The 26,931-nt window shown below is 40.5% G+C and overlaps 1 long non-coding RNA gene across 2 annotated transcripts; it reads left to right on the forward strand.

Moving 5' to 3' along the window:
* The first annotated feature begins 330 nt into the window (after positions 1-330).
* On the forward strand, positions 331-25,404 carry LOC110340623. 2 transcript variants are annotated; one of them, XR_002382421.2, is made up of 3 exons: positions 331-496; positions 4,664-4,806; positions 24,993-25,404. It is a non-coding gene; the product is annotated as an uncharacterized LOC110340623 (long non-coding RNA). The 2 variants fall into 2 exon arrangements; XR_002382420.2 differs by lacking the exon at positions 24,993-25,404 and adding an exon at positions 5,686-5,810.
* The last annotated feature ends 1,527 nt before the right edge of the window (positions 25,405-26,931 follow it).

Consider the following 26,931-nt stretch of genomic DNA (forward strand, 5'->3'; position numbering starts at 1 on the left):
CCAGAGCTGGAGTTTTGATGGGGGAGTACAACAGAGGGCACGGAAGCAGAGAGAGAAGAAAGAAAGAAGGGGCAGGAGAATAAAGATTGTGTTCATTAAAGATAGTCACAAGAAGGGACTGTGCAATCTAAGCTGGCCAACAGGTATGCTATCAAAGGCACTGTAGCAATACTGGATTCTGTGCATCAACTCTAGTCTTTATTGAAAAGGTTAGCAACGTCCACAAAAGCAAACTTTGCTACTTTTTCATATGGCATATTAGAATATGTGAAATGAAGTTAAAATTTTCAAATTTCTGAGAAGTCATTACGAGAAGATCTGGAATGATGGAAACTTTTCTTTCCCCTGTGGTCATTAAAGGGCTCAAGTAATGATGATGCTATCTCCAACATCCAGCATCTAGAGGATTTCAAAGCTTAACAACTTCAGTAAACCTGTAAGAAGAAAGGACATATTAGGATGAGCGTGAGAGACTTTCATGGGCCAAGGGTAAATGGTATGTGATCATATTCTATTAAAGAAAACTTAGCCATTTTCCTACATGTGGAGCTAAGAAATAAAATCTGTGTCTCTGGAGAAAATGAGAATGGATTTTTGGTTGACAGCTAGCATTTCACAGATGGTTCCTAAGTCCATCATTCCCTACCTCAAACATATTCAAAAATTCCTCAGGGAAGAAATATCTATTCCCTCTTCTGTATTATTGCATTGATCTCAAAAACCTTAGATGTCTATAAGGTATTCAAACATTCTCTTAACTTTTAAACAGAGTTGAGACTGACAGACTGTCGGGGCTTCTGAAGTTTCACTGAATGCTACAAGTCAATGGGGGCCATGGAGTGGAATATGGTAGTTTGAAAATGGTCCCCCTAAGCTCATAGGGAGTGGCACCATTGGGTGGTGTGGTCTTGTTGGAGGATGTGTGTCACTGAGGCTAGGTTTTGGGGTTTCAGAAGCCCAAGCCAGACCCGTGTCACTCTCTCTTCCTGCTGCCTTTGGATCTGAATGTAGAACTGTCAGCTATCTCTCCAGCATCATATCTGCCTGAATGCTGCCTTGCTGTCATGATGATAATGGACTAAACCTTTTAATTGTGAGCAGCTCCAATTAAGTGTTTTCCTTTATAAGAGTGGCATGGTCATGGCGTTTCTTCACAGCAATAGGAACCCTAACTAAGACACTCAAAGTCTAAATGATGCTCTGCAAGGTCTAATATCGTTTGACTAAAAATGAGTTACCAAGTTCTGTCCAATAAAGAAATAGACAGGATACCACAGCAGACTCTGAAAACAGTCCCTAATCCATAGCAATGGTAGATTCTGTTGGTGAGGTGCACAGGCTAGTCTTTATGAACTTAACACAGATTAGAAATATCTAGAAAAGATGGTCTCAACTGAACAACTGTTTTCATTAGACTTGTCTGTGGCAACATCTCTCAGGCATTTTCTTAATTTCTAATCAATACAGGAGGCCCTAGCCCACTGTGGGTGGTGACATCATTAGGCAGGTGAACCTGGCTTGGATAAGAAACCATTGAGTAACCCAGGGGAAGCAAGCCAATAAGCATCATTCCTCCATGGTCTCCACCTCAGGTCCTGTCTTGAGTTCCTTCTGCATTGGTTTTCCTCTGTGATGGACTGTAAGCTGTAAGCCAACTAAACCTTTTTCTCCTCCAAGTTGTTTTTGGTCAGAATATTAGCTCAACCAGGATGGAGCAAAACAGGACAGAGGTGTCATTGATTGTGAAGAATGCCAAGCTCAAAAACAGTGCTTCTCAACCTTCTTAATGCTGTGACCCTTTAATACAGTTCTTCATTTTGTGGTAACTCCAACTATAAAGTTATTTTTGTTGCTACTGCAAAACTACAATTTTGCTACTGCTATGAAGTATAATGTAAATGTATGTTTTTTTCCCGATGGTCTTCAGTGACCCCTGTGAAAGGGCCTTTCTACCCCCAAAGGGATGATAGACCCACTGCTCTATGGCTATGTGGGAGGTAGGTATTGGGGGGGGGAGTACGTTATAAGGAGTTGGTGGTTTTTCAGAGCCCGTTTTCTGTTGTGTGAGGGTGATTTTACATAGTCCATCTGTGGTTTCTTAGGCATCATATTTTTCTTGAAAATTTCATCGCTTCTGACCTACTTCTTCCCAGTTTCACACACTGCTAAATAGACCACAGATTATTTTCTAGACCTTTTATAGAATACCCACTGAAGTGCTGAGACAGGCTTTTACAAAAACACTGTCCTTGATGTTATCTGTATCATGGGGTGGGATTTCCTTTTATTTGTGGCCTAAATGTCTTCAGCTATTTGAGGTACAGAAACTACTAGTTTCTCCAGCCCTGGGAAGCCTTGAAGTTTTTATTTATTTTCCCTCTTGTGATTTTTTTCCAATTCAAATGACAATGTAGCCAGTTCTTACCTGATTCCATCTCTTTCTTGTAATATTTATCTAAAAGTAACAAACAGGGGCCAACATACTTTAGCATGTTTATTTCTTGTAGCTGATTACCTTAGAGCTATGGAATCTGGGAGTTCTTGGTATGTTTTCCAAGGAAGCATAGAAGGTGTGTGTGTGTGTGTGTGTGTGTGTGTGTGTGTGTGTGTGTGTGTGTGTGTGTGTTTTCCTCCATGGTTAACACAGGGACTCTAGTTTTCTAGTTTTCGATGTTCATTTTCTTCCCGCTTCAGTGTACACCTCAAGCTAATACCATATATTTAGGTGTTATGTCATTCACTGTTATGTGTCCTCCCTATGTTGATTAGGGACAATGCTAAGCAAAGGGACTCCAAAAATTAATGGCTTAAATAAAAATACCTTCTTCTGGCAAAGACTCCAGGTTATCTGCTCTGGTGTCTCAGTTTTTCACAAATTCAGGTCTGATGGCAAATTGGTATTTGTTTCTGAAGGGTCTTCGCCCAAGTCAGCCCCAAAGACAAAGACATGGGAGGAGGTGGAGAGGAAGGTATTAATGTGTGAGTCCTGGAAGTGAACCATAAAGTCGCTGTTCATGTTCATCGGTGGGAACTTTATCACCTGCAATGGGCAGCAGGAAATGTACTCTCCACAGGTCCAGGGTGAGAAAAGACTGATTGTGACCAACTTGTGTGGTTTCTATCATGGACAACAAAGAAAAATAACAACAAAAGACTTTGGTGTTGCTATTACCTCTGAAGTGTTAGTGTTATATTAGAAAACCTAGATGAGATTATATGATTAATGGACAGAGCTAAGGGCTAAACAATATTTTTTTAAAAGATCAGTAATGGTGTTAGTTATAACAAGTATGTGATAGAGGGCTTTGGGATTTGATCTGATTTGTCACAGAGTAGATGGAAAATAACATCTTTTGGGGGTTATTGGAGTTTTAATTTATTTTTATTTATCTTCGTATTTAAATTTTCATTTACATTCCAACCTCAGATCTATCTCCTTCCCACCTCTCCACCTGCTCCCCCTTACCTCCCTCCCAGATGCCGCATCCACTCCTCTCAAAGGGCAAGGGCTCCCATGAGGAGTCAACAAAGCCTGGCCCATTAAGTTGAAACAGGTCCAAGTCCCTCCTCCCTGCATTAAGGCTGAGCATGGCATCCCACCATAGAGAATGAGCTCCCACAAGCTAGCTCATGCATCAGGGATAGGTCCTGGTCCTACTGCCAGGGGCCCCTCAGATAGACCAAGCTACACACGCAGAGGGCCTAATTCAGTTCTGTTGAGATTTCCTTTATTCTGAAGCTTTTATTTGCACAGGATTTGAGGGGAAAGCAGTTATAACAGAAAAACAATTTTAAAATAGACCCCATGTATCATACATCTTAATAATACTTCAGAATAAAAAGACAATGCTTTAGTCTATGGGACCTCTAATAGTGGAACAATATTTATCCCTAGTGTACAAATGGACATTGGGAGCCTATTCCCTATAGAGGGATACTCTCTCAGCCTAGACACACGGGGGAGGGTCGAGGCCCTGCCCCAAATGATGTGACAGACTTTGATGATCCCCCTTGGAAGACCTCACCCTTTCTATGGAGCAGAGGGATGGGATGGGGGTCTGTGGGGGGCATGGGGAGATGGGAGGGAGAGGGAACTGAGATTGATGTATAAAATAAGATTGTTTATAATTTAAATTTAGAAAAAACAATGCTTTCAGATATAAAGGTGACCTTAACCATTCATTCAAACAAACAAGTGATTTTCATAAATGCAGTATTGGGCTCAAATGTTATTATCTCTAATATACTATTGTCCACATATAATAAGTCAAACTTGGGATAAATTGCCAGCCATTTAGATTTGGTAACATGTAGATCATTGGTGATCTTGATACAAGCTGTTTCAGTGAAACCTCAAGAAGAGAGCCCTGTCAGAGTGGACTTGAGAAAGATTAATTTTGGAGGAAGGATAAGAAGAGCTGTTGTGACTTTTTTTCTGGGGCCTTAAAGGTTAGATTCCACCTTTTAAATGGAAGTACAAATTCTCAGTGCAGGGAACGGATAGTGCCAATGCCAATCATTCTAGGACAGGGTCAAATATCAATCTTCATTTCCAGGAACAGGGCAGACCATTTCCTCTTAGTGATACAGAAAGACAGAGAGCTGAAATATGAAGAATGATTGTTTGACTGTGTGTGATGTGAGCTTCTCTTTTCCTCCTCAGGCTCAGTAGGTGCTTGTGTTGGTTACTTTTCTCCTGCTGGGACAGAACACCGTGACCAAGGCAACGTAACAGCAGAAAGAGCATTTTGTTTCGTGGTTCCAGAGGGATAGAGTCCACCATCCCGGCATAGCAGCAAGTGGCAGGTATGGGCAGGAAGCTGAGAGTTCACACATCTAACAGCAGGTGGAAGCAAGAGCTGAAGCAGAGACCCTGAAGGACTGCTGCTCACTCTCTGTGTCTTGTGCTTAGCCAGGATTCTTATATAGCCCAAACACCTCTACCTGGGGTTGTGCTACTCACAATGGGCTGGACCTCCTACAACAATTAGAAATCAGTAAAAGTCCCCACAGCCATGGCAAACAGGCAAACTAAATGGAGGCAATTTCTCAGCTGAGTTTCCCTCTTTCCAGGAGACTCTAGGTTTGTGTCCTGTTAATGGCAGACTCTAACTATGATACATTAACAGCTAGAATTATTACAAGCTCACAGATACAGACATATTTAATTGACTCATTTTGGTCATAGGAAGCATCTTCAGATTGATTCATTCTGGCTTGACACTTTAGTAATGACAAAAACCATCCTAGAATCATCTTATGTTTCTTGTCCTTGTACAAAAATTAGTCATATTTCTGAGCCTTCATTTCACACAATCTTCTGGGTGCTAGTGATATCTGTCATTGGTTTTATGTTTGTAGTTTCAAAACTTTCCATACACAGTGGTTGCCCCATAATACTGCTACCAATATCAGTTGCTCCTATTGGACTGCTGGGACTATTGTTCACATCTTTGTATGTGCCCCACCCGTTCTCATCCCATTTGTGATGGTTTGAATAGGAACTTATTTCATTGTCTCAGATGTTGGGATATTTGGCACCCAGCTGGATGCTGTTTTCATAGGTTTAGAGAGTATGGCCTTGCTAGTAGAAGTATATCACCAGTGGTGGAGGGGGCAGGCTTTGAGAGTTTAAAGACTCCACCATTCCTAGTTCACTCTCTCTGCTTTGTACTTGTGTTTCAGGATGTGAGTCCTCAGTTTCTGTTCCTGAAGCCGTGTCTGACACCTGCTGCCTCTCTCTGCTCCAACATCATTGACTCTAATCAGTCTAGGACCATAAACCCAAAAAAAAACCTTTTTTTTCATAAGTTTCTTTGGCCATAGTCTTTTATCAATACAATAGAAAAGCAACTAGTATGCCAGTTTTAGTCATAATTGCATTAGCAGAGAATGCTGTTATTATATATTATATTTTTTATTTTAAACTTGATAAATTGATACTAAAATTCTAATGAGTGCAGAGAGCCAAGAATAGCAAGAGCAAATTTCATGAAGGAAATCTAATAAGACCCAAGTTAGAACCTTCTTTACACCACCCAGATTTATCACAATGTTGTATAGTAATAATTACAGTGTGCTAATGGTACAAGAGTAAACACTAGCTGGGGTGTAACTCAGTGGGAAAGCCCTTTCCTGGAATGTCCAAGGTCCTGTAGGGCAAATTGAGAAATGTGGAAATAGTATTGCATAGCAAAAGGAGAAAAGCTATTTGATGACTAGTACTCCAAATTTTCTTTCTAGAAGAAAGAAAATGTAAAAACAGAAATTTGATTATTACAGTACTCATCAAAATAATCTTAGATTGTGCTCTGGGCAGTTACCTGCAGTCTAAATGAGGCGGAACAGTTAATTATATGCATGATATCTTATAATTAAGGAAAAATCAAACAGGAGAAAGGATTCCAGGATGGATGTCAAGCATTTTTCTTCATGTAAAAAGGAAAAGTAAGGTGTAGAATGAAGGAAAGAACAGGCCCCATGCTTGGGTCAGAGAGAATAGAGAAATACCAGACTATTTAGGGGAGCTTTTGTTCAAATTACATACACTCTGGACCTGCCACCTGTCTAAATCAGACATTGAACAAAACAGGGTGAATTCATGATAATCTAACCCAATCATCCACATTGGCTTTTTTATTTTTAACCAAGGCAAGATTTCTCTGTGTAACAGCCCTAGTTGTCCTGGAGTTTGCTTTGTAGACCAGGCAGGCCTCCAACTCAGAGAGACCTGCCTGTCTCTGACTCCCAAGTGCTAGGACTAAAGGCATGTGCCATGTCACCTGGCTCTTGGCTCACTTTTTTTAAAGAAAGGGTGTGTTGATCATTATTGGGGATTGTGAAGAAAACTGTGACATTTATAAAAAGTGAACCCTTCACAAACTCCAGGAAAAAAGTATTTTCTTTATTGTATGCTTCTCAGTGTTCCATGGCATCCAAAATGTAGATGGTGGAGGGAAAGCAGCTGGCAAAACTTGAAGCCGGGGAGGGGCATCTAGCAGGTGTGAAATCCCACAGCCTCAGCTGCTGCAGCTGAGTTCATGGGCATCAGAACCGGACCCTAAGATCAAGGGACCCAAGCTCCACAAAATCTTCAGACCCTGGGCCCTTCACTCGTTTCCCAGCAAGTCCAGGGTTTTGTGTCATCACTGGGGAAAGGGAAGGTGAATTGAAGGTTCACAGGGTGGGGGACCCTCTTCAAAGGAAGCTGTGTGCTTTTCCTCCAACCAGCTCCCTGAAAGACCAACAACAGAAACCCTGAAGTTCAAAGAAGGGCCCTTTTTGAAGGTTCTGCAATCTCTAAGATTTATTTTTATTTTTTAGGATTAGAATTCAGGTCTTATACTCTATGGCTACACCCACCACACACTTCCATTTCAATAAAGGGTACTCAAGGCTTAATTAATAACAAGCACGGGGGCTTCTAACTTCCTGCTGTGGAATGCCAAATGCTTCTCAGTTTGCCTCCCATCCACTGAATCTTGTCATGATTGCACCATGGGGAAAGTGCTGTAGGATGAATCCTTAGCCTCTAAGCTCCCACACTGCTTAAGTCTCAACAGGGATGTTTGTCTCCAGGGATGAGGTACTCTGGAAGAGTGACTGACTGCTTCTTGCCTTGGGAGAAATACCTGCAGACTGTTTGATGCCTCTGGGTGCCACAAAAACTTGCTTTATTTTTAAATTTTTACCCCTTTCTAGTGTGTGTGTGTGTGTGTGTGTGTGTGTGTGTGTACATTTGAACATCAGACAATGATGCCAGAAATTATTCCCATTCACTTTTCTGAGAACATAATTCAATGGAGCAATCACATCTATGATTCATTGATACGGGTCTCACTAGCCAGCTTACTCTGGGGAAATCCTCTGTCTCTACCTTCTGAGACTGAAATTACAATGTGTCACTCTGCCCACCTAATTAATATTGATGTGGATTCTGGGGGGTTTGAACCATGTTCCTCATAGATGCCTGAGCATGCTTAACCACTGAGCTATCACCTCTGCCTCAAATTTATTTTTCTAAAGAATTCTTTCTAGGAAAGAATTTTCAAAACAAAAAGATTAACTTGTTTTTTTTAATTTTTAAAATGGACAAAATTAAAAGGTTAACATATACTTAGGTCTTTCAGTCATTTCTGCAAAAATTCCAAGCGTTATCTCTTTGCCATACCAAGATCTGAAGTAATGGTCCTAAAAATGAGTCTCGGGAATTCTGGTGCCTGGTAGGGTGACCATGCAGAGAATTTCACTACGCATCTTAAATGCTTTAGAAGTATTCTTGTTTATGCCACCTCCCAACTTTCTCTGACCATGAGAGCTATGCTAATAGTTCTCACTTAACATCTGAGTGGCATCTTGTTCCACTAATAGATTTGAGGTACTGGCCATAGGGTGTGGTTTCGGTGTGATCCCTTATAAGGAAGAGGAGGGGCCTTGTCTTTCTTTGGTGGTGGTCTGAGCATCTTGCATTGCAGCATTAGGTGGCTTCAGGGGAAGAAGACCATGGTGATTATTTACCTGCATTGTATGAGTGTTCCTCAAATAAGCATCTGCTATTCTTTATTCAGGCATTCGTGGACTTCCTTTTTTTTTTAAATCTGCCCAACATTTGGTGCCCAAAACAAACATATATTAGGACTCACCCTCAATAGAGCACCCTTTGGGAATCCTACTTTCTAATCATGCTCCAGGAACTCAGTACTTGGGCTGGGGGCATTTTTGGTCACCATGACACTCCATGGAACCTCAAAAATGTAGGTTTTCTCTTGGAACCCACAAATTCTCTTCTGTCACCAGGAGACAGTATCTCCTACATTTCTCCTTTCAGGGTGTCTCATGTTCTCTCCATGCATATTAGCGGTTGCCATGGATGAATCAGATATCCACAGAGGTATTTCTGTTGTCCCTGTCCCTGATTCCAGAGCTCCCCACATCACCAGAGAGAAATCTCTAAAATTCCAAGTAGCAGGAATACTTTCCTCAGGCTCTAGAAACATAGAACTTGAGGGGATGGGAGGTTTGCAGCCAAGTTGCTTTGCTCTTTATTTGATATTACTTTTGCATTTCCCCACTTATTCAAAGCTGTTTCCTTTCCTATCTTATGCTTATAATACTACTTTATTTCTTATGTGTGCTCTCAGAAGAACTCACCTGTCACCTTAATCAGCTTATTAAAGAATTTCATACAAGTCAGTGGAATGTTCCTTTAAAAGTAATTTCCACTGCAAGTTCTCATGCTATTGTTATTAAACATATACAAATACAGGCACGCACACACACACACACACACACACACACAGATGTACACAGATACATACAGAGACATATGCACATACACACACAGACATACACATACAAATATACACACAGGCATATACATACACACACAGACACATGCATAGACAGACAGACAGTCACACACACACACACACACACACACACACACACACACACACACACTGTGGAAGATACCCATAAGGGTGAATGTTCGGTGAAAATAAGTTCTCTTTTCCATTTCTCTGTTGTTTGGAATTGTGCATCAAATCTGGCCACAGCTTACAACCTTGTGAGGATGTCATAAAACACAGACAAACTTCAGAAAATCTGATTGAAGTTGCAAAGTCCAGCTATCAACTTCTAAATATCTAGTTAATTCAATTGTGCACATCAGGCTGCAGAATTACTTGTTTAAAAAACAGAGTGAGGGAAAGTGGAAAATGCCATCAACTATGAAGTCACCACAAAGCACAAACACTTAAACACTCTGCCAGGGATGATTACACCTTGTCACCTACAGCAGCTATTCATCTGGTCACCTACTGCTTTTCAATAAATTTTCATTCCACACATTCAGAGAAGTGACAACATAGTAAATTTTTCTCTTGCCCATTGAAATCCTCATCTGGGCAAATGTGAAAATAGATCTAGAACATGCAGCCACTTTGATGATAGATGCCATCAGTGGGATGCCATGCTTAGGGATTTATATCCAGAGATAGATATCTGTGTTGGCTAGTTTTATGTCAACTTGACACATAAGTGGACTTATATGAAAGGAGGAATTTCCATTGAAAAATATGCCTCCATAACATCGGACTGTAGGATGTTTCTTAATTAGTGATTGGTGGGTGGTGCCATCCTTGGTCTTGTGATTTCAGGTTCTATTAGAGAGCAAGCTGAGTAAGCCATGGTGAGCAAGTCAGTAAGCAGTAGTCCCCCAGAGTCTCTGCATCCAAGTTCCTGCCCTGCTTGAGCTCTTCTCCCAACTTCATCAATAATGGTCTACAATGTGAAGTGTCAGCCAAATAGACTCTTCTCTTCCCAACTTGCTTTTGGTTTGTGGTGTTTCATTGTAGTAGTAACAGCTCTAACTAAGACAACATTCAACCAATTCTGATGCACCTAGTACAGGGTACTATGAAGCTTGCTACGTGTAGGCATGAAGTACAATGTGCTTGTCTCCGATGTGAGGAAAGGCAGAGTTTGTGGGCTATTCATGAAGGTGGCTGCAGTAGCATCCTAAGAGAGGTGGTTAGCAAGTTTCATGAAAGTAGAGAAGTTAGACAGGAGGAGGAGGAGTACCACATCTTGTCCTTGACTCATTGTTCTAAATTGTCATCTTATCTAATCTCATCATTTCAGTGCCAGGAACAAGTTATTTCTTCATTGAAGGCTATCTGTCTTCCCTGTTGCTCTTGACAAAACTTGCTAGGATATCAAGTGCTTTCTTACCAGAGTCCCATCTCCCCATGCCAGTCCTCAATCTTAATTCTTTTCATCAAGAGAGCTTGATACAATGCCATGATATAGAGTGAGCCTCAGATATGTCTATGATATAAATTTCATAATAAGATCTTAATGCATCTGTTGTCTGCCTTGGAATGAGCTTAAGAAATTCAATATCCTTTACAAATACAGTTTGCTTAACAGCATGACGTTATTGTCAGTAGGCAGATAATAACCTCAAAGTTCAGCTTTGATGATACAGTAGCTAGAGCTCTTATGTTGCCCTTGGAAGACAGGGAAAATGATTGCTGTTTTGGACACCACTACTGAGCAAGAGAAACGGAAAGGAATAGAGCCAGGCACAACATCATTATATTTAATAGGATCAGTGATGAAACATCTTTACTGAACAGGCTGCTTAAACATATCTAATGCCTTCTCTTAATCTTCTAAAAGCAGTAAAAGAGTGCCTCTCTTTCCACCATGCATCCAGTGTTCTGAGAGTCCATGAGTCCCATTGTTTCTCTGCTCCCCCATGCTGGAAGTCTCACAGGAATGCCCAGAGTTAGGCCTTTGCCCACTTTTTCCAGGAGGCATGAGTCACTCTCATCTGTTCACTCCTGAGAACCAGTCATCTGGAAAACTTTCAGTTGCTGACAGCACCCTGCCTTGTTACCAGAATATCATCCAAGATTCATAGGTTTTTAAGCCAAAATTCATTTAGGAGTAAGAAAGAAAAGGAAAATGTGTGGAGGATGCTGGATTAGCAGAGATGGTTACAAATGAGAAAAATTCACCTTCTGCATGCAGATATTTAAAATAGTACCTGTCAAACAAATGGCTAATATATTCTAAAGGATACATTTAGGACCATTGAATGCCTACCGATTTGCCTTTTGCAGCCTTTCCAACTCAAGCCTCTTTCTGCCCTCTTTTGGCTATTTTGTCAACTCATATCCCTAAGGTTTGCTTCCATTTCTTGGCCAAAGGATGATGGTGAGATGCAAGGTGTGTTTCTTTTGATTGTGTGCACAGACTTAAGCAATCAGCCATATTTAGAAATACCCTGTTGTGAAAAATAATTCTCACATCGTTTTCTTATAGATTTTCTTCCTTTTTGCCATTCATTCCTGATCTCAGGAATTACATTCAATCCCTTTGCTTTAAGATGCATTTCCTTAAGTGGTTCAGGCTGAACACAATTGGTATCAGGAGTTGTAACATGAGTTCTAATAGGTCTTAATAATGAAAGTCCTAAACCGGTATATGGGAAAATGCTGAGAGATCAGAGAGAAGAAAGAGCAAGTTAAAGCCACTTTTACCTCCCTAGTTTCTCAGAAGAAAAGAGACTGAGTTCCTGTTTCCTCCTACCCATATTCCTTTCTCTGCCCAACCATCTCACTTGCTGTCTGTCTGTACAGACCTCCAGACCTCTATGGTTAGCTAGTGGCAAGCTCCATTCTCTGATCTTCAGACATGCTTTATATGTACAAACAAGATATCACCACAGGAGTGGCTCTATAAATCAATCATCTGGGAAAGATTTTCAAGCTGAGTTAGTCAGTAATATAATGGCAGTACTCACCCAAGCATTCCACTTCTGATGGTAGGTGGAATGGTGGTCAACCTTGGTCTATAATAACCTATATTGGCATAATATGACCAAGGCCTGCATTTGAGATTAATTGAAGTGAGACTCGAATAGAAGATGGGGTATTTTGACCTGTGCTTGAACATTTTGAGGGCAGTGTTAACTGCAAGAAATTTTGACTACAGTGTCTCTTAATTGCATTGAAAGACAGCACAAGAAAATGAGAAGCACTTGATATCCAAATGCTAAGTGAAAATTCATTTTATACTTGAAAGGAGACTCATTTCCTGCAAGATGTACTGAAAAGTAAGTTCAGGATATAGTTATAGGTATACCAGATCTCCACACCTGAAGCAGGTATCCTCAGCAATAGTTATTGCCATGATGATATAGATGATAGTGGGATCCTGTGACTTCTGTTGGAAATATTCGAGGAGCTTATCCTGGAAATAGGAAATCTTGAAGTCCTTGAATGTTTCAGGGTGGCCAAAGTAACTCTTCCCTTCTGGAAGTACTCTCTCCTATCCCAAAGATAGTTAAATGGCACCAGCTAAGGAATAATTCACTCACCACAGTACGAGTTCACATTCAGATCTAATCCCCCTACCTCCAAGCCTCAAGTCTCAGCAGATAGTCAGGGAAGAATTACAACCTCTGTTCCAGGAGATAGATAACCTTATACTTAATAGATCTGCAGGACTCTGAAGATTAGATCTGAAGCATGTTGGCCTGGAGTGGGAAAGACTGCTACGTGGTTGGATGGAGACTATTTACAAACAAGAGTAATTCATTTTTAACTTAGGTTCCAATGTTAGAAGCATCTCAAGATGATCTTAAAGATTCTTGGGGGTGAGTCTAAGGTCAATGTTAAGAATCTGGGATGAGTCCTTCAAAGACTCAAGAGAATAGTGACTTTCAGTAAATGAAGTAGAGATGCTAGGGATGTCTTGGTATGATGCTGATGAAAGGTGAGGAAGTTAAAGGAGATAGGGGTTAGGTTTGATTTTTCTGGAAGTTCTGGAAACCTCTCACCTACTTTGTTCACTAAAAGAACTCAGGAGACACTTCTTTAATCAAGGCTTAGCAAGGTATACTATGGTCAGAGGGGTCACTAGCATTTGTCTAGAAGTTTGATGGAAGCAGCTGTCTTTGTGAAAAAGAAAGCCATAAAACCAGACCCTGCATTGTTACTGAGGATGACAGAAATCTAGAGTTACAGAATTGGGACTCTAGTAGTTTAACAATTATAGACAAAAAGTCTATCATGACTAGGTCAGAGTGTCACTTCAAATGTCTTAACAAGGATGTAGTCTATTGGCTAAGAGATCACCATGGTTCTAGACACGAGACAGCTAGACTGCTGACTTGAGTTGATTACTTGTATTATTCTATTTCTGAATATACAGAAGTGAGCAGAAGTGTGGTATCAGCTACTACAGTGGAAATTTGTGGTCCGCCCTCCAGTTTCCATACTTAAATTAAAACCTATCAAAAGGGAAGCTAAATGCCATTGGAAAACAACCTTGTAATGATACCTGAAAAAGGCATGCAAATACTGAACATCCCTCCCAATCCTTTTCCATAGGGATCTCATTTCACAGAATAAGGAGGAAGGGGGAAATACAAAGTTTGTATTTAAATGAGGTATCCTGATCCTTCTGTTGCTGGTATTCTAAAAACTTCATCAGGGCCTCCAGGTAGAGTAGTGGTTTTCTAGATGATAAATGAAGGCTAGGTGATACACTGAATTTAGTTTACTTCCCTAGTCTCCGTCTATACAGTTATCTCGGGCAGCTGACAGGGCCCTCACAATGGTTGCCCTATTGTAGTGTGAATGGCCACACAGAATCCTCTGAAATTTCTACAATTTCTCCTTCTGATGTAAATGTATATACCCATATCTGTATTCCTGCCAAATATGATAAAAGAAAAGCAATCTGCATCCCAGGAGGAACTGGAGAGAGTTCTACTACCATTAGTGATTTAGGGTATGCAGAGGTGGAGGTCCCCTTTCATCCCAAATGAATTGACCTGTGTGGGTCTGGAAAAAGCAGTTGGATTATCAGAAACAATGAGTCAACAACTATAAGTGTCAGTGGTGACAGTTGCTGTTGAGACTTGCATGCAAAAATATGGCACCTTTAATGGAACAGACTGGCACACTTTCTACCCTTTGTATGCAGGTTTTACTTTGGGGAACACAGTTTCTTAGATTATGGTGAGTTAAACTATAACTCCTGAGCCAAAATACTTCTAACAGAGAATATACAAGGTTGAAGGATCTCTCAAAAATCAGAGGGAAACATTCACTGACCATGTGTGTTAGCCAGTCTCTTTTATTGATGCCTTTTATTGGGCAAAGAGCAAAGGGGCTGAGACTTATATGGACTCCTTCTGATCCAGTTAACGTCATTTTTGAATGACTAACCTGACAGCATCAGAGCCTGCAGAAATCAATTTCTTGTTTCAGGGTCATTTCCTGTATCTTCTAAATGTATGATATCCAGCTAAAAAGTCCACTGTCCTTCTAAATACACTTCACATCTGTCTGTTTCCTGACACTCACATGCCACCTGCTCAGACCTGACCCCCATTAAATTTCTCCTGGTCATTTCATCAATCCCCTCTTCCCAATATCAGCCAATGCTGCCTTTAGACTGCTCTCCTCCATCTATCTCTGATACCTTGCCAAATTTAATTATGTCATTCACTGTTGAAAACTTTTCATATATATATGTACATATATATATATATATAAATATTGACCTTAATATAAAAGTCCAAATTATGAATCTTAGCTATGAGACACTCTAACACTTAGCTTCTGTTTTGACTCAGCTCTTATTATTTTCTATTTCCTCTCTTACAGTAAGTTCCAATAACAGTGAACTATTTTCATTTCCTTAAAATGGAGCCAGGCCTTTGTGTGACCTGGCTCTGTCTGAGCACCCTCCCCGCTTTATCAAATCCCACTCAGCCTTGAGACTGCAGAAGCAACAACAAGTTTTCTAGAGCATCTTCCTGAACCCCTGATGAGGGAGCTAGGATTGGTCATCTTTTTCTTCCCTTCTCATTCAGCTCTTGCTGTAGCCTGTCTGTGTTACATTGTTTATCTTTGGATTCTGCCACTGGACTCTCTTCTTCCCAACACTCCTGGTATCCAGTAAAAATCAAGCACCCAACAAAAATATTTTTTGAAAGAATTATGTTTTCTTTGCTTTCTATGGGATATGTTTTATAATATCATTTAAAAGATAATCATACTTTTATTCCATATTCTCCAATGGATTTAAGTAAGATGGAATGGCATAGAAACACCTTGGAATTGACTTGGGAACTTTACCAAAGGAAGTCTAAATCATTGAGCTTAGCCTCCAACAAACAGTGTTTTAAACAGTTTTGTGTTGCTATAACAAAATTCTGGGTAACTGATATAGGGCCAAAGAAAGGAACTGGAAGTTTATCCTCATTCTCTTTGTAATAACCCATTCTTGTGGGGTTACAAATCAACCTCTTTGAGATCTGTATAGCATGAATAGCAAAAACCCAGAGACAGATCCTGGGGTTAAAAGTGGAGATCATAGAAGCAAAGTGGTCAGCCTCTGTAGAACTCTCACCTCTACCAGTGCTCAGACCTCTCTTGTGTTGGGATTAAAGGTGTGGGATCCCAAGTGCTGAGATCACCTTTGTGTGAGCTCTGTTCCTCTTGCAGACTGAATCAATTTTGTGTAGCTCAGGGTGGCCTTGAACTAACAGAGATCCATCTGCCTCTATCTCCTGATTGCTGGGATTAAAGGCATGTACAGCACTGCCTGGACTCCATGGCTAGCTAGTGTGGTTAGCTTTGCAAACTGATCTCCAAGCAAGCTTTATTTGTTATATCATAAACAAAACACCAGCACAGGTCTGAACTACTCTGAAGAAACAGCATTAATTCATCCAAAGTCTGGAGCCCCAATGATCTAATTATCTTCTGTGGAGTCTCACTTCTTAAATATTACATAACTTCATTGTTTTGAATTGAAGACAAAAATCTTCCACTCATTCTGAGAAACAGATCTTTTCCAAACCTTGGCAGTCAGAAACTTCATAAAAATAAGCGGAGTTCTACATACAGATTCATAATCATTCCTTATCTTTCTGCATTTTTATGACTCTCGTGTTGTCTTCATGTGACTATCATGAGGCAAAGTATATTTTCTCCTGATCACTCATGGCCTTGACTATTGCGTGACATAATAATTATAATTTAGACTTCATAATGGCAGATAAGAAGTCGATGCTGTTTAATAACTTAGATATTAAATTGGAGATTTCCCAGGACATTTGCAGCCCCCATTTCCATAAGTCACCATTTACTTGCAGTCATGTGTGTGCATATGGGATCTCCTTAACTTATGAAGACAAAATCTCTGCACCTTAATTTAGATCTACTTCTTTAAAATGGTCAGCCATCTGTAAAGAAAACGAAATTTGCTGAAACCAAATCCTGCTAAACCTGGTTAGAACCTCAGCCTTTCAACTGAGAAGTGTGGGTTCCAGCTCTCATCCTGTTCTAAGTCTCCCTAATGCCAGCCTCTTCATAGACAATGGAGGGAAAACACCGTCATCTTCCTAAGGCTGATGGAGTGCTAGGATTGGTGCCTGCCACTGAGTGATTCCTAAAAGGCTAGAACAAGGACAATATCTGATAAAAAAGGACCTTAGGAGCCTGAATAGTCAGGGAATTGTGGGGACCAAGAAACCGGGGCAAGGTGAGTGGATGAATGTAGCCATTTCTCAGTGTATACTTTATTAGCTCCTGCTTCTGAACTGGGGTTCAGAGTCCTAGGCTGGGAGCCAGCAAAGCAGAAATAAAGTGTGACAGACCCAGTTCTATCATGAAGAACCTTCTCGGTAAACTGCAGGGGTGAGACAGCAGGAAAATCCATGGCTGATGCCCTGCTCTTGGAAGACTTTCATAATTCACTGGATGCAGGGGGTCCTCAGTACTATTGCCTCTTCATAAACGGATAAGCACAGTGACTCACTTGTCAGAAAACTTGATTGCTTTAGCTTTCTCCTACCACTAAACAGCATCATAGTAAATCATTTCCTTAATACAATACTAGAATAAACTGGAAGTTAAATTGAAGTTAATTTCACATACTGAAAAATACCGGTTTGCATGGAATGAGTCAAGTAGTCTGTAGAATTTTTCTGGTATAAGAATTTAAAACAAAATAAAAATTCAGAAAAGTATGTTTGTTGAAACTGCATTAAACTAAAAAGCTTCTTTATCACCCAAAAACTACTGTTTGAGTGTAGAGGCACTCTACAGAATTGGAAAAGGTCTTTTCTAGATATACACCCGGCAGAGTGTTAGTGTCCAGAATAGACAAAGAACTAAAACAAAACAAAAAACAAAAGTGAAAAAAAGAAAAAAAGCCACTAAATAGCACGAAAGCAAATAACTCAATTTAAAAAATTGGGGCATGGAACTAAACTGCGAGTTCTCAAAAGAAGAAATGCAAATGGTCAGTAAATGTTTTTTAAGTGGCCAATACCAGTGAGGTCCCATAGACCACAAAACATTACAGGGTGTTGCCACTTCTTAGTAACCCTCCAGAACTTGATGCTAAGACTCTTGCTGAAGATGCCACATTCTTAAGTCACAGAACATAGAGAAATCAAGTTGGTGCCAACATGGAAGCTTCAATCCTACTGGCTAGCTTTAGTAATGCTAGTGCAGAAGAATTCGTCTTACCCAGCAGTTACCCCTAAAGGCTATAACAATGGGTGGCTTGGCAAGACACCCCCCAAAGCTTGAAGTAGCTGGTTATCTTATGTCTTCAGTCAGTAGCCCAGGTTACTTTTTAAAACTTATACAGACCTAGGGAACAGCCACCTCATTTGTAAATGAACAAACCATGGCTCCTATCATCTCAAATCACAAAGAAGCCCCATGTACCATGTGAATGATTTGGTCAACTATTTGCAATCCAGTGCCTATAATGTTTTTACATGATGTGATGTGATGTGTGTGTGTGTGTGTGTGTGTGTGTGTGTGTGTGTAAGCACCCCAGCATGTGGGTTCACATGCATGTGTTTCTATGTGTGTGGAGGCCTGGAATTGACATCAGATGCTTTTCTCAGTTATTTTCCCCTTTGTTTTTTTAAGGCAGGGTCTCTTGCTGAAACCAGAGCTTGCTGATAAGAGCTAGTCTAGTTAGATAGCTTTTCCTGGGGGAGCCCCTGTCCTGTCTTTGGTAGGATTTCAGGAAGCCTTATGCATGTGCGTCTTCTCTGTGGCTTCTGGGGACCTGAACTCAAGACCTCACACTTGCATAGCAAGTACCCTGGATCCATCTTCACAGACCTGTTGTATTTTTTATAGATAACATGAAATTTCACCTTCATTCAGTAGAGTGTCCAATAGGAACAAAAACTCTCCTAGTTAGAGAGACTTTATATATTTTATATATTTATTTATGTGTGTGTGTGTGTATGTGTGTGTGTGTGTGTGTGTGTGTGTGTGTGTGTGCTCACTACTATATTTGCTCTTGGAGACCACAGACTGATATTGAAATAGCTTCCTCAGTCCTTCCCTTCTCCATCTTAGTTTTTGAGACAGAGTTTCTCACTGAACCAGGAATTCACCAGTTGGCTAGACTGGCTGGTAAATGAGTCCCTGCAATCTTCTGACTCTGCTTTCCCAAGACTAGGGTCATAGGCAAGAGCTGTCATTCCTGGTTGTTTAGGAGGGTACTGGGGATCAGAACTCGGGTCCTCATGTTTACTCTAAGTGCCTTACCCACTGAGCCATCTTCCCAAGCTCCAGATGTTCTTCAGATGCTTTTCCTGAGCTGGTCATAGAAAAGGATAGTGTCCAGTCTATTAATATTTAGGTGTCTGTACTGGCTTGCCTTTGAGGCTCTGACAGGATAGGCCCTCAGCTGCAGCCACTAAGGGAACATAGTGAATAGTTCCCCCTTTAAAAGGGCCCTGTCTACCTCCTATCCCTCTCTCTCTCTCTCTCTCTCTCTCTGTCTCTGTCTCTGTCTCTGTCTCTCTCTTTCTCTCTCTCTCTCTCTCTCTGTGTGTGTGTGTGTGTCTCTGTCTCTCTGTCTCTCTCTGACTCAAAGTGAGTTTGTCCTCCATTCCCAGCAGAGGCGGCCACTGCAAACACTGGCTGAACCCAGCCTTTGTTTGACCTATTGAGATGCCTAAGAAATTCAAACTCATCTTCCCCCTCTAGTTCATTCAACCAGGTACACAATGAAGCTTCATATTGTCTCCCTTAGAATATAACCAGCACTTAAAATTATCAAATAAACATTTGTGACTATCAGAAACCAGATGCTTAGCCCTGTTACCCTCGTCATTCTTCTTTATATGTCTCCTCTTTGGAAGAAACTGCACTCATTTTCATCATGTGGGTGCTAGAAAAGCAAACAAGTTCTGAAATGAAGATGGAGGTACATTTTGAAGAGTGGTTAATTCTCCTTGTTGTTCATGCATTCATCCTCCAGCCAGGCCAGTGTTTCTGGGCTACTCATAATAGACTTACTTTTTGCTATTGTTTTCCAGAAGATGAAATTTTAGATTAAATAAACTAGGCTTATATAAAATAAACACACTGGCATAGTCTTGAATAATTTGCTGAAGATAAGATGAGGTCACGCATTTACACATTCCACATTCAAATGGGAGAAAGACACTACTTACTGCTGTCATTCCTGAAAAGCATCCCTACTGATAGTGTAGACAAAAACAAAGAAAACTTCTTCAGAGAGGGTATTTTATTTTCTATCAGATAAGAGAGTCCTTTAGAGGTTTGCCTTAGTATCTTTTGGATAAACAGCCAGTCTGATTAAAAGCTCATGTCAGTATCACTCAGGGGAACATACCAATAGAATGAACACATATAAAGAGAGATTGTATTCAATTGGCCTATATGATATAATCTGGGTAGTCCAACAGTGTATGTCTTCAATCTAGAGAATTCAGTAGCTGCTCAATCTATGTCTCAACAGTCCCAGTTGGGCACCAAAGGCCTCGAGGATTCTAGGAGAGCCCTAGGTCTTCAGTCTTGAAATGCCATAGAAGCTGGGTTCTGAAATCTGGGGAAGGTGGTGACAGTAGCAGTGACAGTTGACAGAGGCAATAGCAGGGTAGATGAACCCTTGAACAAGCCACAAAGGTAAATATGCAAAAAGCAAAAAACTTTACCTCAGACCATCTTATATCTTAGACATCAAAAGAAGATGCCACTCACATTCCAGTAAATCTTCACAGTTGAGTTAACATAGTTGAGAAAATCTTTCATAGACATGCCCCAAGGTTAGTACAAACTGTCTAACCCCTAACAGGTGCACTCAGTGACCCTAGATCTTGTCAAGTTCATGATATTAACCATCACAATACTTTCTTGGTCCTGCTTCTCATCTTAGGTATCTATGGCTCTGTGGAGTCCTTATATAGGAAGTCTTTATGCAACAGTTCCCAGGTGAACCTGAAAGCTTGCCTTCCTTGCACAGTAGGAAAAGGGCTGAGGTTTACCTGCTGATCGTGCTACTATGCTTTCAGAAGACACCCCATCTGTTCGTTAAACATTCTTTACGTAATCACTGGCTGTTGATGCCCACAACCAGCGTAGCTCTGGGCTAATGTCCTGGACTTCTAGTCTGTCCTCCTTTGCTTCCTAATCTTTGTCCTCACTAGAACTGCATATTTTCTCAGTTTCTGTTGCCCTTTCCTCTTGACCCTGGGCCTATGTCATTCCATGGTTTCCTTCCCACAATGACCCATGGTGGCCCATTTGCCCTCATTTCTCTCCCTTGTCCATCAGTCTCCGGTAGTAGCTAAGGGTGTTCAGATTCCTACCCTGACATACAGAAGCAGGCCTGTTCCTAGTTACCTTCTTGGAAGTATGCAACTGATGTTTTGATTTTACAGAGGCTCATGTTACAAGGTTGCTATTTTGGACTTTGGCCTTTTGAGTGGTGGTATGACTATTAAAAGTCTATGGTGACTTTTAAAGATGGATGAATGCAGTTTACGTTATGGTACAGCCATGACCCTATAGGGGGCAGGAACCAAATGGATTCTGAATATGAAATATCCCTCAAAGGCTTATGCATGTGAACACTTGACCCTCAGCCCGTGACACTGTTTCTGAGTATCATAGAATCATTAGAAGGTTGTAGAATCATTAGCCTTACTGGAAGAAGTGATTCACCAAGGGCAGGTCAACATCTGGTCCTTTCTCTGCTACCTGATTACAACATAATGTGATCAGGTGCTTTATACCTCTGCCATCACACCTTCTTGCCATGATAGACTATATCCTCTCAAAACCTAAGCCAGAATAAACCCTGTTCCATTTAAGGCCTTACTTAATAGGTATTTGCTCACAGCAGTGAGAAAAGTAACTAATAAAAGGACTGTTGTACCAGCTGACCAAATATGTACTCATTCTGCATTGTAGATCATAGGTGGACAGGATTGAGGAAAAGCTATGTTCCAGGCAGGGCACCTCAAGGCAAATTTTCTTCATCTGGGAAATGATGATCTTGCTATGACTCACTTGTGTACACTCTCTCTCTCTCTCTCTCTCTCTCTCTCTCTCTCTCTCTCTCTCTCTCTCTGTCTGTCTCTCTGTCTGTCTGTCTCTCTCACACACACACAGTGCCTTTGTTCCATATTATTAGTCAATTCTAATTTACTAATATGCTTAGAAGTTGACTGCCAAAAATAATTTAACCTGTAAATTAGAGCTATCTAGAGAGATAACATTTTCTGCATGAGCTGTCTTTTCAGCTCAACTCAGCTACTTTATGGTAGATGATAAATGTGCAAACCTGCGATGTGTTTTAACAGGCTCTCAGACCTTAGTAGGCCTCCAGACCTTAGCACAACTAATGCCATGTTGAAATGCTGTACAGGCCTAGAAGTTTCTACCACTTTCCAGCTATGAGGTTCAATACGAAACTTGGCCCTTATTTTAACTCATCCTTGTCTCTTCCCTATCTAAAGTCCACCGGATCATGGTAGCTGCAATATCGCTGCATACTAGGTTTGATTATATCATGCATTAGTTACTTTCCTCGTTGCTGCAACAACAGCCTAAGGATAACAAGGGTTTATTTTGGCTCACAGTTTGAGGATACAGTCTATCCAGCAGGGAGTTGTGGTGGCATGGCTTGGTGCAGCTGGTCACGTTACATATGAAGTGCAGAAACATAGAGATGAATCCTGATTCTCTGATCACTTTTTCCTTTTCAGAAGTCTGGGACCTCAGTTCTTAGGATGATGCTGTCCAAAGTTAGAGCGAGTCTTCCCATCTCAACTCAGTCTAGAAACGTCCCCACAGGCATGCCCAGAGATTTGTAGCTAGGTGGTTCTTTAGATCATGTTGACCTTTAGATCATGTATTAACCTTACACATTGAAGTTGTTCTTCATTTCGCACAGTGTACAGAAAACTCCAAGTCAAAACCAACCAGACCTACTTTTTAATATGGCAAATGTTAACAATTCTTTTCACTCTCCATAATCTCTGGGTTTTGAGACTATATTCATTATTAACTCATAATTTTGAGTTCTGCTTTCTAGCTAAAACTTGTTTTTTCCCCAAGACACAAAATCACACTTCTTCAGTGGAGAGGTCCCTTGGGCAAGAACATTTTCAGAGTTTGAAAATTATTTCATTTTAAGGCTTTTATGTGCCTTATTGAAGGCAATAAGAAGAAAACAAAAGAGCACATATTGGTTTTTTTTTAAAACCTAACAATTCCACAACAGAGGTCTTGGAAGACATGGTCTTATGCTTAATGTAGTTTCTTTTCCCATTGCTTTGATAAAATGCCTAATGTAAGTGATGAGGGAGGGGAAGTGGCTTATTTTTGTCTTACCTTATCAGAGAAATCTGTCTATAATGATGGATAGGGCATGGAAGATTTCATGGTAGTGGTGGGGGTGTGATTGGTCAGAGAGAGAGAGAGAGAGAGAGAGAGAGAGAGAGAGAGAGAGAGAGAGAGAGAGAGCATAGGCCAGATATAACCTTCCAGGATTTATCCAAGTGATGTACTTCAACAGACAGTACCTATATGTTTCAAAGATACCACAAACTACCAAAAGAGCCCCCCCTACAAACTGGGAACTTTATATCTAAATAGTTTCACAAACTACCAAAGTAACACCACCACTGTGCTCAAACATGAGCACCTGGGAGAAATTTCATATTCAGACCATAATACCTAGGATATCAAAGGCAGAGGTTTACAATCGCTCTTGCTATGGCTTAATCAGGACTGCTAACTTTATGGGCCAGAGATGTCCTTGTTTCATTTGGACCTTTTCTTCCCTGCTTATTCAACAATAAGAGCTGTATCACCCTCATTTCTTTGCTGCAAATTCCACTAGAGAATTTTTGGATACAAGTTAAAAAGAAATTCTGACTCAGATTGGATTAAATGATGAGGTCTATTTGGCTCATATGACTGTCGTACGTAGAGACTCACCACATCATTAGGATTAGGCTTCAGCTTTGAGCTTTCTTTTCTTCCACACATTGCTATTTCGTGACAACAAAAGGACCCAAAATATTGCAAGCATCTCAATGGCATATTACATCATTGGGAGCTAAAGTGAGAGACTTTCGAGTTTGTGTACAACCCAAGTCACATACCTACCACTGAATCACTCATTGTGGTCAAGAGACTAAGCTGACTAATTTAGCTACTATCTACATGTTCCATCTGTCAAGCTGAAAACCTCATGCCTGTGGCAGTTGGTCATCCCCCAAAGAGACATATCTTGAGGACATCGTATTTGAAAAGCATACCTACATGATTCACAGGAAAATGGCTGCACCCTGACTCCCTCCCAGTTTTGCCAATGAGCGCCGTGCTGAGATATTCAGGGAGGTGGGAAGTAACCAGTGGTCTTCATAGGATCACTGAAAACTAAAACTCACTGTCATGATGATAGTACTGGAGGATACAAATCAAAGGCTGCTTCTTCATTTCTTGGCATCTTGCAAATCTCTCTTACTCTGGTGTAAACCTCAAAGAGGAAGGACAGTTCAGCAATGACTGAGGTGGAATTTCCCATAGCTCAGCATGTGGTCTGGATGCCGTTAACGGAAAATGCAATAGAACTTTTCGTGATGCTGTCAACAGAGATTGCTGCCACTGTGTAGATTACAATAACGTGGGTGGATCTGTGAATTATTAAACATTGGGAGGGGTGCCAGAGAAATGGCTGAGAGGTTAAGAGCACTGACTGCTCTTCCAGAGGACCTGGGTTCAATTCCCAGCACCAACATGATGGCTCACCATTATCTGTAATTCTAATTCTGGGGATTCTCACTTTACTCAGGCACCAAGCCCATTTGCAGTGCACAGACACAGATGCATGCAAAACACCCCCACACATAAGAAAAAATAACTTCAAAATTTTGGCTTGATGAGGGAACCACACTGAAAATAATTTTCATGAATAAGCATTAGCTGTGGCTGGAAATCCACATGAGTACACCACTACTACCAATGTAAGATGAGTGAGTGAATCATCATTGACATTGTGTTCCTACTGTTTTACTTCAACAGATAGCAAGTCTTCTAAGAGACATTCTCATTTACAGGAAAAATCATTTAAAACTTGTTTTCCTTGTGATCTTTAAATTTTTTCAGCTCGAGTACCAATATCTGCAGCTGTTTCCGGAATCAACCCCCACAGCTGTTGCATTGGACCATCTTACTCTGTTTCATCAATTAACATACTCAAAAATGATAATAACTCATGACAGTATGCTTAAGAACATTCCTTTCCAGTGTGAAAGAGAAGAGCTATTACTAAATTTCCAACCATGACTTCCAGTTGCATTATCTTAGTGTCAACAAGTCTTGGGACAGGACCAGAAATTTTAGGATAATTCTGAAATGAATTCTCTTAGAAGGATATTTACACATTCAGTCAAATATCCAAGAACTTTAAAATAGTGATTGTGAAAATATTTTCATGACACAATAAAGTCATAAAATTTTATTGATCATGTTGAGTTTAAAATAGCGCCCATTTCCTCATTAATAAAGTGTCTATTTTTGTTTGAAAGCTAGAACTAAATATGGAGGCTCTACTTTATTCATCTATTTGTAGTGTACATATGTTTTGCTTGTGTATATGTGTGTGTGTGTGTGTGTGTGTGTGTGTGTGTAAGTATGTGTGTCTGAGCATGTGTGCATAAAAACCAGAAGACATTTGGGGGGATTGTCTTCTATTGCTTTCTGCTTTATTCCTTTAAGCCACGTCTTCCTGAATCTGGAGCTTGTGTGTTTTAGCTAGACTGGCCCTCAGCATGCTCCAATGGTCCTCTTGTCTCCACACTCCCTGCAACACTGGGGGTTTCAGGCACAGGTGAAACCACATCTAGCTTGTTGCATGGGTGCTGGGGTCAGGCTTGTCTGTGAGTGATAAGAGAACAGTGGCCTGCAAAATTCTGTAGAACACAATTGACCCCTAGTGGTCACAAACTGGACTACCCCCACTCAATAACAAATGTACTAAGAATCAAGACTTTTCAGAGAAGAAAAATCTTAACTGCCATATCATTTATACCTCACCCAATATCTGACCTGCTTTTGTGATTTCTAGATATTTCTTTTTATTTTATTTATTTTTCAGTTTAAATTTAGATAAGAAACAAGGTTGCTTCACAGGTCAGTTCCAGATCCCTCTCCCTTTCCCTCCCCACCTCTCGTGCCCTCCCCCCACCCCCCCCATTATCCCCTCATTTCCCCAGGGAGGGTGAGGCCCTCCGTGGGGGTGTCCATAGTCTGTCATTTCATATAGGGCAGGGCTTATCTAGATATTTCTTAATATCAGGTGAACTTAGATAATATGTTTAATACTACACAGCTTATCTCCATGTGCTCGAACTTCAATTTTAAGGAATATATATTTTAAAAAATGAATGAGATTACAGTGCTTAAATGTCTCTTTTTTAAAAGCTTGAATTGGATTTTATTCTAGGAAGAAAGAATACTTTGAAAATACAGCTGGTTTTCCTATTCGGGAAACATGATTGCCTCCTTCTAGAGGTGTCTATCTAGGTGGTGTAAATAAACAACTTACTCAGGACTATATTTTCTAGAATATTATAAGGGAAAAGGCGGACAGACATTTTCTTAAGACAACCCCCTCATCTGGGGGGGAGAGGGGAAGTGGGGAGAGCTGGGAGGAGTGGAGGGAGGGGAGGCTGTGGTCAGGGTGTGTTGTATGAGAGACGAATGTATAAAAAGAAACAAAGAATGTGGTAAATGGACATGTTACAAAATAAACCTATGTCTTGGGGAAAAACAAAACCCCTGTGGTGAAAACACCCTAAGGTACATGTTGTATATTTTAATTTTGTTCAATGTGTAGAATAGAAAATAAAGTATGGTGAGAAAGAAACAAACAAAAACTCCTGACAGTCACTGTCAGTGAGAAAAAGAAAGAAGGTATAGAGAAGGATAATATTTAAAATGCTTCCCTCAGCTACTGATTGATAAACAAGAAGATCCAATGAACCTGAATGACATATTACTTTAGCTGCTAGGCACAAACTCATGCTAAAAGGGTTACAAGGAC

The sequence above is a fragment of the Mesocricetus auratus genome, unplaced genomic scaffold (assembly GCF_017639785.1).
Source record: "Mesocricetus auratus isolate SY011 unplaced genomic scaffold, BCM_Maur_2.0 Super-Scaffold_15014, whole genome shotgun sequence".
NCBI classification, from domain to species: Eukaryota; Metazoa; Chordata; class Mammalia; order Rodentia; family Cricetidae; genus Mesocricetus; species Mesocricetus auratus.